Here is a 13,507-nt window from a genome sequence, read left to right as displayed (position 1 = left end):
GTTCTTTCTCAATAACACATCAATAATTCATCAACATCCCCAACTGATTATGCTAACATCTAATGAACAGTTTACAGTTTACAAAGTGATTCATACACATTAATTGTAATCTGTGCCATAAACCAACACATCACTGGGTGCCCAGGATAACGTAAGCAAACCTACTTCTCTGTTTAATGACGTGAGAATGGCTTATCCATTATACAATAAACACATGTGAAGCACTGCTATGGGGTTGAGTATTGCTCCTTCCCCATTCCTACGATGAAGTTCTAACTTCCCAGGATCTCAGAATGTGATCTCATTAGGAAATAGGATCATTACAGATGTAATTAGTTATGGCAAAGTCACCCTGGCATAGGCTGGTCTCCTAATCCAATACAATAGGTGTTTTTATAAAAATTCGGACACAGGTGCACACAGGAGAATGTAAAGCTGAAGGCAGAGCTCAAGGTGATGCTTCTACCCGCCAAGGAATGCCCAAAACTGCAAGCAAACCACCAGAGGCTGGAGGAGAAGCATGGAACAGGCCCTTCCTCACAGCCTCAGGAAAACCCAACCATGCCAACACCTTGACCTTGGACTTTGGCTTCCAGCACCGTGAGACAAGCAATTGCTATGTTTAAGCTACTTAGTCCGTGGTGCTTTGTTACAGCAGTCCTAAGAAATGAGTACAGGCAACTGCTTGTATTCAGAGCTTCTAACAAAGGTATTTTCATCATTTATTTAACCTTTGATTGAGTCATTCATAGATGAAACGTTTATTGAATAGAGCTGTGTGGGGTGCTGTGACCCCAGAGGTGCACCAGACACCCCGCCTTCATGAGACTTTCAGCGCAGACGGAAGACAGATGTTATAAAACAATGGAACACTTGGGAACTTGAGAGGTGGGGACAAGCGTGAGGAAGAAAAGCAGGGAAGGGCAACAGAACAAAAGGAGGTGCTGTTGTGGTTGAGTGGTGAGGGAAGGCCAATCTGAAGCAGTGGCATTTGAACCAAAGACTTGAATGAAAGGAGGAGATGCTGTGTGGCTGCCTGGGAGATGAGGGTTCCAGGCAAAGGGGCAATAAGAGAAGAGGCTGGAATTTGCTTGGAGTGGTAGTCGATGAAACACTAAAGTACACAGTGTAGCCTACCACTTTCCTTTTCTTTTATTTTTTTTTATTTTTTTTCCTTTTCTTTTGATGTAGCAGGGACTTTTTTTTTTTTTTTTTAATAGACTGAAACTTGTTAAGACTTCCAGTTTGCCCAAGGAGGTGTCTCCTCAGCTACCAAGAACAGGTCTAGCCCTGGCTGGTATGGCTCCCTCAGGGTTGAAGCAAAGTGTGGGACACTGCCAGGTGCCAAGACGTCAGGGGACAGAAGGGACACTAAAATTCAGTTGACTGCCCAGTGGTATTCTCAACTCACTTCTCTGGGTGCTACCCGAAGGCACCATGGTGGACGCATGGCATGCTTTGGCTCTCCGGCACTTGATTCTCCTTCTCAGATATGCCGAATCACCACCTGTAGGAGTCTTTGTGGGAAAAGACTTCTTCTTCCTCACTCCCTTGGGCTGGAGCACAGGCCAACACGTAGATTCAGCCAAACCTCAGCCAACCAGCTGCTCAACTCAACACCTAGACTCAGCCAACCCTCAGCCAACCAGCTGCTCAACTCAACACCTAGACTCAGCCAACCCTCAGCCAACCAGGTACTCAACTCAACACCTAGACTCAGCCATCCCTCAGCCAACCAGGTGCTCAACTCAACACCTAGACTCAGCCAACCCTCAGCCAACCGGGTACTCAACTCAACACCTAGACTCAGCCAACCCTCAGCCAACCGGGTGCTCAACTCAACACCTAGACTCAGCCAACCCTCAGCCAACCAGCTGCTCAACTCAACACCTAGACTCAGCCAACCCTCAGCCAACCAGGTACTCAACTCAACACCTAGACTCAGCCAACCCTCAGCCAACCAGGTGCTCAACTCAACACCTAGACTCAGCCAACCCTCAGCCAACCGGGTGCTCAACTCAACACCTAGACTCAGCCAACCCTCAGCCAACCAGGTGCTCAACTCAACACCTAGACTCAGCCAACCCTCAGCCAACCAGGTACTCAACTCAACACCTAGACTCAGCCAACCCTCAGCCAACCGGGTGCTCAACTCAACACCTAGACTCAGCCAACCCTCAGCCAACCGGGTGCTCAACTCAACACCTAGACTCAGCCAACCCTCAGCCAACCAGGTGCTCCCATCTGGAAATGCCAGTAAAGGGATTGGCCCTGGGGCTTGTTGAATCTGGAGGCAGTGAAAACCTCATTATTATTCTGAGAAGGGAAGGAGTCCCTCACAGAGTGCTGCCTTGTGTCCAGGGAGCAAGAACACCAGTGGTGACATCTAGTGACCAGTGGCAATGCCAGGACCCTCTCCTCCTCCTGTGATAGCCTGCTCTTGGCTGAGGGACCAGCACACTGGATTCTCCCATTTCTAAACCGGGAAGTTCCTTTTCAACTTGTTATCCAGAGCCAATGAACTTAACTGACAGGTTTGTAACCAAGAGCCCTGATGGGTTTCAGCACAGTTTCTGAGTTCTGAGCTGACAATATTGAATATTGTTTCGTCATCATTCTTGGTCACTCTTCTAGAGAGCTTCGATGTTAGAAGCTGCAAAAGTAAGTTGCAAGAAAAGTGAATTAGGGTAATTAGGTTATATGAGGGGAAAAATGCTAACATATCTCCAAACTCTTGAAGAGACTGACCGTGTCTTGAATATTAAACAACACACCTGTTCTGCAGCTACATTACACAGCACAATGGTGACATCCAGTGTCAGCTGGCTAAATCTCAGGTGACTGTGTATTTTACTGGAAAACGATGCACACTGTATCAGAAGACATGCATGGTTAACCTTAGCTCCAGTAGTAATAACTTTGGTTCAAGTAATAAACTAAGATTTTTAAAGTAGAATTAATTTTATTCATTTGTGATACTCATTTATATACAAACACATATTTACATCATAGCCAATGCTACAGAAACTCTTAGATATGAAATAAAAGCTATCTCAGTTTTTTAAAAAGATTGAAATATCGGCACACATGGAAAATACAAATAAATGGGATTGATAAACACTGTGCCATTTACTGAAGAATCATTTCCCATAAATTGTCAAAAGTAGGGACGCCTGGGTGACTCAGTGGTTTGAGCGTCTGCCTTCGGCTCAGGGTGTGATCCTGGGATCCGGGATCGAGTCCCCCTCAGCCTCCCTACAGGGAGCCTGCTTCTCCCTCTGCCTATGTCTCTGCCTCTTTCCCTCTCTCTGTGTCTCTCATGAATAAATAAAATCTTTAAAAAAAAATTTGTCAAAACTAATCATGACAACGTATTGCACAACAATACCTACCATCTATATATCTACAGCTTTATCTAAGTCCATCCATGTACACAGGTATAATGCAATCAAGTCACAGAAAAGTGACTCAAGGTTTTCAAGGTCATCAATTGACCTCCACCTGATATACCAGGTGGCCCAGATATACTGGCCTTAAATCCTGGTGTCTTTGTAAGGAAATAATCTATCTTCATAGTTCATTGGCATAATTTGAAATTTTGAAAGCAGCTGAAGATTTCACCCAGTGCCCCGTATGGCTACTAAACTGTGAAAAGGAGCAAATCACGTGAGTCCCATCCACTTTGGGGAAACACTGGGGAGAAGGGACCAGAGTCTGCTGAGCACCTACTACATGCAGGTTAGGGTGCTCACACACCCTAATAATAATCCTCACACACACCCTGAAAGGTTTGTGTTACTATTCCTACTTTACAGATGAGGAAAGGAGGCTGAGCAAGATGAAGCAAAACAGCTGGTTAGTGATGGTCGTGGAGGTCAAGCCATGAGTCCGCTGGGTCTTTCCAGCTCACCACCTTGCCTTCTGCTGCATTCTGAACAGATTTCTAAGCCTAATTTTTTGGGCCCGAGCTAGTTTAGTAGTCAGACCACTGAGTAACCGTCAAGTAACTCCTGTTGTGAGCTCCCTGTGCATCCTCTAGGACCGTGAGCAGATGTTTTTGTCCCAGTAGATTTATTCCCTGGAGAGAGGCAGTGTGGCCTCATGGCTTAAAAATGGTGGCTTCAGACTTGGTGGGTGCTGTGCACAAGGCTGTGCTACTTCCTGCTAGCTGGGTGGCCTCTGAACAGTTTTCAAACGTCCTAGGCTTCAGCTTCCCCAAATGAAAATTTCAGATGCAACTGTTGAATTTACCACAGAGTTATACGAGGATTAAACAGTACAGTGCACAAAAAGTGCTTCACGAAGTGTCTGACCCGTCATGCACATTTAAAGAATATTAAATCATCATATTGACACCCACAGCCCATAGCGGGCATCTGCTATAGGACATCGCTTGGAAGTGTCAAAGCCTCAGCTCAGCTGTCCCCTCACTGTCCACCCTTCTAGTCAGACCATCCATCCTGTATTGACCTCAGTTAACAGTCAACTCAAAAACCACTTAGGACTTGGCAGTGAAGAGCATATGAAAAAAAGCATACGTCAATGACATTTATCTTAGTCATTTGTAACATTTAAAAGGAAAGTATCCTTTCAGAAAATATCTCTTGTGACTTTATAAAATATTTTAAGAGTAAAAGGTTCAGGAATAGACAAAATATCTTTAGCTTCCTAAACTCATCCTGGAATATTTTAGCTCCAACATAATTTACTTCATTTAAAAAATTATCCAGGGGCCACCTGGTGTCTCAGTGGTTGAGCATCTGCCTTCGGCTCAGGTCATGATCCCGGCGTTGTGGGATCGAGTCTTGCATTGAGATTGCTTCTCCCTCTGCCTAAGTCTCTGTCTGTCTCTGTCTCTGTTTGTGTGTGTGTGTCTCTCACGAGTAAATAAATAAAATATTTTTTAAAATAAAAAATAAAAAAATTTCCAGTAAGGAGGTAAGTATGAATGAGGATACAGAGTGGCTGGAGCTCCTGTCTGTTGCTCATGGGAATGCAAAATGGGCAGGCACGCTGGACAACTCTTAGGCAGTTTCCTATAAAGTTAAGCACTCACTGTACAACCAGCAATCCCACTTCTAGGTATTTACCCAAGTGAAATGAAGGTCTACGATCCATACATCACAGATGTTACTAATTGCCAAACACTGGGGAAAATTCAAATATACATCCATAGGTGAATCCTAATCATCAATAAGAAGAATGAAGTACTGATGCACACAATGTGGATGAATCTCCAAAGCATTTTCCTTACAGAAAACAGCCAGATCCAAAAGCCTACATACTCTAGTTCTATTTATATGAGATTTAGAAAATTCAAAATTACGGTCACAGAAAACAGATCAGTGGTTAACTAGGGATTGGGAGTGGGGGGGGGGGGATTGACTACAAAGGGGACACAGGGGAATACTGGTGGGGAACAGAATAACATAACTGTTCTATATCTTTTTAAAAAGATTTTATGTATTTGAGAAGGAGAGTGAGCCCATGAGCAGAGTAGGGGGGAGGAGGCAGAGGGAGAGGGAGAAGCAGACTCCCCACTGAGCAGGGAGCCTGAGGTGGCGCTCGATCCCAGGACCTCAAGATCATGGCCTGAGCTGAAAGCAGACACTTAACTGGCTGGGCCACCCGGGCACCCCATAACTGTTCTGTATCTTGAAGGTGATGATGGTTCTGTGACTGAAACCATTTGTCAAAACTTACAGAACTCTACTAAAAAAGGTGAGCTCATAAACTTTTATTTGAAAAAAATAATAATGCAACAACAGCTTAGAGAAAGCAAAGTACAACTGAGACCTTAAAACCCAAGGACCTTCACTGATTTTATCAGAGCTAACTGGAAGTCACAATTAGCTGGATTTGTTTCCCTTTGTTCAAATTAGTGACCCCAAAACAATATAAATGGCAAACAAAACAAAACAGTGATGGAATCAGGATTGTTAAAAGGCAAAGTAGAACCACTGTTGCCACAAGAGTAGCCAGTGAAGCCTGACATTCCATATGGTGACAGAGGAGGCCCAGGGAAATCTTAAACATCCTAAGAAGTTACCCATACTTATTATTCACTAATGTGGAAAAGTAGGAGGAAGTCAATAGAAGTCTATAAGAAGTAAGTAAGAATATTTGCCACGACAAGATTTAAGTCTAACTCATGAGCCTTGAACCCTCATCTCATCTACCCAACCGCTCCTTAATTGTTTTCTAGATGCATAACTTGTTTCTACTCTTCACAGTGGCCCATTTGCACGTAGACTATTGGGTCAGTGACTTCAAAGTCTGTCCAGGAAGGCCACCACCGGCAGCCAGGCCCTCCCACCCCAGGAAGACATCAGATTGACACACAGGCAGGGCAGTGTGTTCCCCAAATCTGGGGGCTCACAGAAAGATACCAGAGTGAGAGGCAGCTTCTGGTTCTGGGTAAAATCTAGTTCCTTAAAGCAGATGACGTCATCAGGAGCCATGAGTGAGTGAGCTCATCAAAATAACTCACAGACACTCACAGCTCAACGCTGATCAAGCCTCCCTCTTGCAGGTGAACGGACACAACTGAGGCAGCTCGTCCCCGCCAATTTCAGAGCATATGAAAGTGGGAAGGATGAGGAGAGAGTCCTGTAAATGATATATGACTCTTAGGACACATTTAGAACGATGTGGTCAGTGGAAGTCTAGAAAAACGCATCCGTTCCAGAGATTTTTTTTAAGCCTTTACCAAGTTAAAAAAAAAAAAAAAAAAAAAAAAAAAAAGGCATTACCAGTAGAGTCTGATTAATTCATCCCATCACGGATCATCAAAAGCAGTGTTCCCACCCAGGGATTTCAGCAGGTTGTTCTGATAGTTCAAGCAGAAAAAACAGTTCCAAATGAACACATGCAGCCATGGAAAACTGTTATTTAATCTAGACTATTTTGTTTTCAAATTTTATAATTTTAAAAATAAAGTCCGTTGCATTCTAAGTTGCCCATAAAATAGACCTTTAAGTTCTATTAATGATCTTTTTTTCCCCCAATAGGAAAGTGTAATTTCAGTAGTAACTATTGTCTTCTCCTTAGTTTCACAGAACCTTTTTCTAGAAGGGTTTCTACTCAACCGGAAAAATCCTTCTAAGAGGATCTTTCAGCAGAAGTTGTCAAGCATAACCTTCTAAGAATACATTTGCTGTAGTAGTTGGCACAAAGCAAGGTGAATGGAGGTGTGCAAGGGAATGGCTCTACCAGAACTGCTGGTCAACGTTCCTGATTCCTAGGAAAGGTAATTCAAAAAGGTCAATGCTTTTCAGTGTTAGTTCTGATTTGGTCTGTTCTCTGGACAACACACAGAAAACCACTACCACTGGCTGGTGAGCTATAATTTTGATCTAGGTCTTTAAAAAGGTCCCAGAGAAAAAAGAAGTGGGATTTTGTTCTGTTTTAGATTTTCTCTGCTCTAAGAGCTCAAACTAGAGCCTGATTTAATAAATTAGCAGTTGTATCTGTCTTCATTCTTTAGCACAATCATAGAAACCACAGAATAACAAAACTAAAAGCTTATAAATCCACTTGCACTCCCTTCAACTTTTTAAGGCTTGAGGCTATAGATGACTCATGCTTTATGTTAAGTGTGCCACTAAAATGTTATTAGGAAGCACTCATTTTATTTTAAAGGTTTTATTTATTTATTTAATCATGAGAGACACACAGAGAGAGAGAGAGAGAGGCAGAGACACAGGCAGAGGCAGAAGCAGGCTCCGCACAGGGAGCCCAATGTGGGACTCAATCCCAGGACTCCGGGGTCACGCCCTGGGCCAAAGGCAGATGCTCAACCGCTGAGCCACCCAGGCACCCCAGGATGCACTCGTATTTTTGAGAGTACTTCAGTTATCGCTGTTAGGTCAATCATCAAAATTCACCCACTCTAAATGCGTCCTTTGTGAAGAAAATGTAGCAAAGGAGGTGAAGTCTTTTCACACATGTTAATGTCAAGAGTGAAACATCTTCCAAGTCCAACCTAGAATCCCAAATGATTGATGCTTTCTGCTACTTGCACAGGGTCTACTATTTACTATTCTCATGGGAATATCAAAGGAAGATCACAGAAAATAGCAGTAATCCATACAGAAATATATTTTCATGATACAAATAAGAGGTTGGCTCCTATCAATTATTTTCAAATTATGCTACCATGGAAGTTGGACCAAAATATCTGTCTTACCACTTAAATGTAAATGCAGAAAACTCTACTAGCTGGTGAACAAAACGTAGACCAGCCTTACAATGGCATGAAATAGTAGCAATAATAAGGAACCAACTACTGATACATGCTACACCCTGAATGAACCTCAGAAACACTGTTCTAGGTGAAGGAAGCCAGATGCTAAAGACCATCTATTGTATGACCCCATTTGTGTGAAATGTCCAGAAAGCGAATCTAAACAGAGAGACAGTAGATTAATGGTTGCCTGGGGGTGGGGTTGAGGAAAGTTGTAACAAATAGGAAGGTGGAATCATTTTTTTTAAAAGATTTGTTTATTTATTTATTTATGATAGACAGAGAGAGAGAGAGAGAGAAAGAGGCAGAGACACAGAAGGAGGGAGAAGCAGGCTCCATGAGGGAGCCCGACGTGGGATTCAATCCCGGGACTCCAGGATCGCACCCTGGGCCAAAGGCAGGCGCTTAACTGCTGAGCCACCCAGGGATCCCCAGGAAGGTGGAATCTTTTGTGGATGCTGAGAATGCTCTAAAATTGGATTGTCATGATGATTGCACAATCCCATAGATTTATCATTGAATATACACGTGGATATATTTTAGGGTGTGTAAACTACACCTCCAATAAAGGTGTTTTTTTAAAAGAACAGCCACAATGACAACAACAAAAAAAGCAAGAATGCCTTGGATAAAGTAAGTCTTTTCCTCTGGGGTAGAGTATAATTGTAGTTATATTTTTCTAATTCACAGAAAAAAATAATGTGATAGATAGAATTTTCTCAATTTGAAAATTTTCATTCATTGATTTATATGCTAAATTATTGGCTTCCACTACTACAAGTTTAGTTTGTATTTAATTTGCATGAAATTGATATTTAGTTCTTTCAGGCTTAACATCTCAATTTTTCATATTAAACTCAGAACATGTGATTCCTAAATTGTTTCCCAATCTAAACAAAAGAGAAAAACACCGACCTGAATAATATATAAGGTCCCTTATAATTTTTAGAGTTGACTATTTAAATTTGAAGATAATCTAGTTCCAGTCACTGTCAAAATTGATAGATGATCAATGATATGGTTCTTATCTAGGATCCCAAGGTGTTCTGGAGAACTCCAGCATTGTGCAAATTCCATGAGGACAGGAATGTGACTATGTGACTTAGCTACACAAAGCTGTATCCACCCCTTCTTACCTGATTTGAACTCAGAACAAAGTGCCCTGCCCAACAGGTGCTCAACCAATGCATGAACAGGCTCACAAATCCACACATACCACAGACAGATTCTAAAACTGAACGTGCACACATTCACGCTTTTGTTTTCCAAACCTGTGTAGATGGCTGTTTTCATGCTTAGTAAAATGCAAATTCGCTTAAACACCTTGTTAAGTTGATAGTAACATTTGGCCAATATGAATTTATTTTCTATTGATAAATGGCCTATAATTTTGATATAAATATCTCAGTTCAAGAGATTCGAAACCATGACTTTTTAATTCCCTTCCAAACTTTCAGTTCTTTCTGTTTTCAGTCACGATCCCAAACAAATAAATATACACCTAATTTTTCAGCCTCAGCCAGAATTTGGATTACAACCCCACTGTCCAGCACACTGTAAATCAATCAGCTAACAAATAACATGCCTGTTATCCATTCACAAAGTAATAAAGGTGAATGATATAACTGAAATAGCATATTTATTTCAAAATTTTAGTTAGGGCAGCTTTAGTTACCAAATTTATTCACCAAGTCACAAAGATAGGAACCTTAAGAAATTTGCAGGAAGTGTAGGCTGTTTTCATTCTTTCTGGAAATAGCAGAGGAGCCACAAGGGTATACCCTGCCTTAGGCACAAATTCCTCTGTGTCAGGGGCCTTCACTCTAAAACAATCAGTGTTGGGGGGGAGTGTGGGGGGAAGCAGGCCGGTAACAGGAAACAACAGCGCCGATTGTGTCTGCCAGGGTACCTGAGACTCTGGCTCAGATCACATTTCTGAAAAAACCAGACTTCTCCAGAACTGAATATTTAATAACATTAGGTAAAATCAAAAGGGCAGATTCTCTTTTTCTTATTGCAAATGCAGAATAATTTCCCTTGTGGCTTCATGTAGTCTTTACTAGAAGATAGTAAAGAAAGTTTGGATTCCTAAAGTAAAACAACTATAATATAATGGAGCTCAGTTATGTTTGGGTCTAACTGCTTCTTCTGATCTTTATTTTATATATATATGATATATATATTTATACATCAAAATTTTAATACAATATATAATATAAACATGTTTTATATATTATATATGTATATATTGTATATTTTATATATTTCATACATTTACATATTATATACTTTGTATACATTATATACTTATATATCATATATTTTCACATGTTTATATATTTTTATACATTACATATATATATTCCCCCGTCTATTGAAGGGTTTAAAAATCACAGCCACGTCTTCAGTCCCTAACAGCTGTCCTGTGTAAGACACTAAGGCTCTCTTGCGCGCCTGCCATGAGCTCTGTAACTTGCAGCTTTCCAATCCCCAGGACGGTGGACAGCGGTCGCCCAGAGGGCCGTTCTGCTGCTTCGTGCACCTGCGGCCCGGGGCACCTGCAGTCCGAGGGCACCTGCACCTGCGGCCCGGGGGCACCTGCAGCCCGAGGGCACCTGCACCTGCGGCCCGGGGGCACCTGCAGCCCGAGGGCACCTGCACCTGCGGCCCGGGGGCACCTGCGGCCCGGGGGCACCTGCAGCCCAAGGGCACTGGCACCTGCGGCCCGAGGGCACCTGCAGCCCGAGGGCCGGCAGGAAAGAATAAGGGGAAGACGACCACTCGTGTTCACCCCTCTGTGCTCTTAGAAGCTCTGGGCCCAGGGACCTGTCACGGCGCCACAGGAGGACGACGCAGGTGTCCCGACCCCTCGACCTCGGGGACCTCGGGGGACACCCCCCCGGGAACCCACCCGGGGACTCCCGACGGCAAAGGCACCGCCAAACAGCAGCCTAACTAAGAAGCCAGACGCGCCCCGGGCGGGGGGAGGTGGTCGTTTCCCGGAGGGTGGGCTCCTCCCCGAGGGCGGGGGCGCGGACCCGGGCAGCCCCCCACCCCCCCGCTCCCCGCCGACCGCCCGCGGCTGCGCCTGCCCGGGGGGGGGGGTGCTCCGCGGGGCCAGGTCGCGGGGGCCGGGCTCGCCTACCTCGCAGCGCGGGGCTCCGGGCCTCGCCGTCCGTCCCACCTCCCGCGCCGGCAGGTCGGGCTCCGCCTCGGTAGGCTGCGCCCGGGGCAGAGGTCGGCGCCGGGAGGCGGGGCGGGGGGGGGGGGGAACCCGCGCTCCGGGGCAGCCCCGCCCTGCGCCCCGCCCCGCGCCCGCCCGCTCGGGACCCCCTCCCGCTCCCCCCAGCCCCGGGCCCCCTCCTCCCCCAGTGCACCGCCTGCAGCGCCCCGCTCCTGGGCACCCCCCACCCGCCCCGGGGCCCCAACCCTGCGCTCCGGTCCGCGCGGGGCCGCAAGGGGGCCGCGGCTGCTTCCGAGGAGGGCTCTGCCGGCGCCGCTCGTCGCCTCGGGGCTTCCTCGTTCCGCGGAAAACTTCAGTTGGGGGCGATGGCAGACTGACGCCGAAGCGCAGGGGCGTCCAGGGCCCCCCGCACCCCCCCGCGCCCCGGGCGCCTCCGTGGCCTTCCCCCCGTGACCTCCTCCCCCCCCGCCGCGGCCCCCCGTGACCTCCCGCGCCCCCGCAGCCCCGCGCCCCCCGTGACCTCCCGCGCATCCCCCGCGCCCCTCGCGCCCCCGCGCCCCCCGGCCCCTGTGACCTCAGGCGGGGGAGGGCATCTACCTCTATCATTGGAGCCTGTGGGTCCGGGGACCTGTGGCCCGTCGCGGTCCCCGCCCCCTGCCCCCCCTGGACCCCCCCCCCCCCCGCGGCGTGGACGCCCACACCCGCCCCGAGCGCCCGGCGGTGACGCGAGCCGCCGACCGTGAGGTTCGGGCGGTCCCAGCCCGGACTCCTGGGCCCTTCGGCTGGGCTCCCGGGTCCCTTTGAAAATTTATAGACAGGGGTCCCTGGGTGGAGCAGCGGTTTGGCGCCTGCCTTTGGCCTGGGGCGCGATCCTGGAGACCCGGGATCGAATCCCATGTCGGGCTCCCGGTGCATGGAGCCTGCTTCTCCCTCTGCCTGTGTCTCTGCCTCTCTCTCTCTCTGTGACTATCATAAATAAATAAAAAAGTAAAAATAAAAAAAATTAAAAAAAAAGAAAATTCATAGACATTTAGGGGCTGCGGAGCAAACCCTCATTGTGGACTCCGCCTGTCTCCGTTTACCAGACCCAGAAAACTGCAGCCCAATCCCCTAGCATCCGAGGGGATTCTGAATCTTCCTGGGAAAGCCATGAGGAGGGGTTTCCAGCCCCCCCTCCCCCCCCAAAGAAAGACCAAAGAAACGTTGTTGGGTCTGTTGTTTGTTCTCCTAGCACATGAAGCGGTAGATGGAGACGCAGCTGGAGAAGTGAAAGTTGATGTTTCTTTAAGTAGATTTTGCTTAACTAATCCTGGAGGTTCTATTAATAGATACGGATATATTCATAGACCCCTCCGGCTCCCAGTAGCCAGGGCTGTTTATAATTACTTTAAACACTGAAGAAATCCAGCTGCTGAGGACTGTTTGTTATGGGGCCGGGGGTTGATGGGTTTGCGTTTGCCAGCTGGCCCCTGAGCTGCTCCCTCAGACCCTCCACTTCCTCCTCCTGAGCTGGAATCTGGGAGCCGCCCTGGGTTCTGTGGGTGCCCCCCTTTCTGACCTTAACCTTCCTTGGAGAGGGAAATCTGCCCCATTAGTCCCAGTTTTGCCAGGTACGCATGGGATCCAAAGCCCAGCGAGTAATCCAGCACCACAGAGTGAAAAGCTTTTCTACTTTTTAAGCATTTTGGACAAAGTTACTAAAAATAGTAATACTTAGGTGTTTTTCCCATTTTGCATTTAAGTCCCACCACACTCCAGAGAAACTGACCAGATCAGAGGGGCAGGTGCAAATTCTGTGCACTTTCCTGGAGGAAGAGAGAGGATTTAATAAAACTAATGGTCCTAACCACTACCAAGTGTTGACTGTGTTTCATAGTTCTGCAAATGCACCATTACCTAAATAATTTTAATGACTTTTCTGGGGAGGAGAACAGGGAATCACTCAGGATTAAAGAAAATATGGAACTATAAAGTATTTGTAATTTACATAGTGCTGCTCAGGAAAATCCATAAAGCATCCTTAAATTTAAAACTCCAGTGATACGTCTTAAAGGGTGGAAATTGAAAGGGAGCTAGAT

General features: G+C 46.2%; 1 protein-coding gene across 7 annotated transcripts in view; it reads right to left on the bottom strand.

The window, feature by feature from the left end:
- The window catches only part of CCDC68 (coiled-coil domain containing 68), a 51,271-nt gene extending 39,178 nt beyond the window's left edge, over window positions 1–12,093 (bottom strand). For 2 of the 7 annotated variants that reach the window (XR_012028983.1, XM_072822816.1), the window contains exon 1: window positions 11,391–11,499. The gene's annotated coding sequence lies outside the window, so the exon portion shown is untranslated. Of the gene's footprint in view, window positions 1–11,390; window positions 11,500–12,026 lie in introns of those variants that run through there. The other 5 variants (XM_072822819.1, XM_072822820.1, XM_072822821.1 and 2 more) reach the window with 3 other exon arrangements.
- Window positions 12,094–13,507: the final 1,414 nt, after the last annotated feature.

Source organism: Canis lupus, chromosome 1 (assembly GCF_048164855.1).
Source record: "Canis lupus baileyi chromosome 1, mCanLup2.hap1, whole genome shotgun sequence".
Classification (NCBI taxonomy): domain Eukaryota; kingdom Metazoa; phylum Chordata; class Mammalia; order Carnivora; family Canidae; genus Canis; species Canis lupus.
The sequence above is the reverse complement of the archived record's forward strand: the minus strand, read 5'-3'. Positions and strand labels throughout refer to the sequence as shown.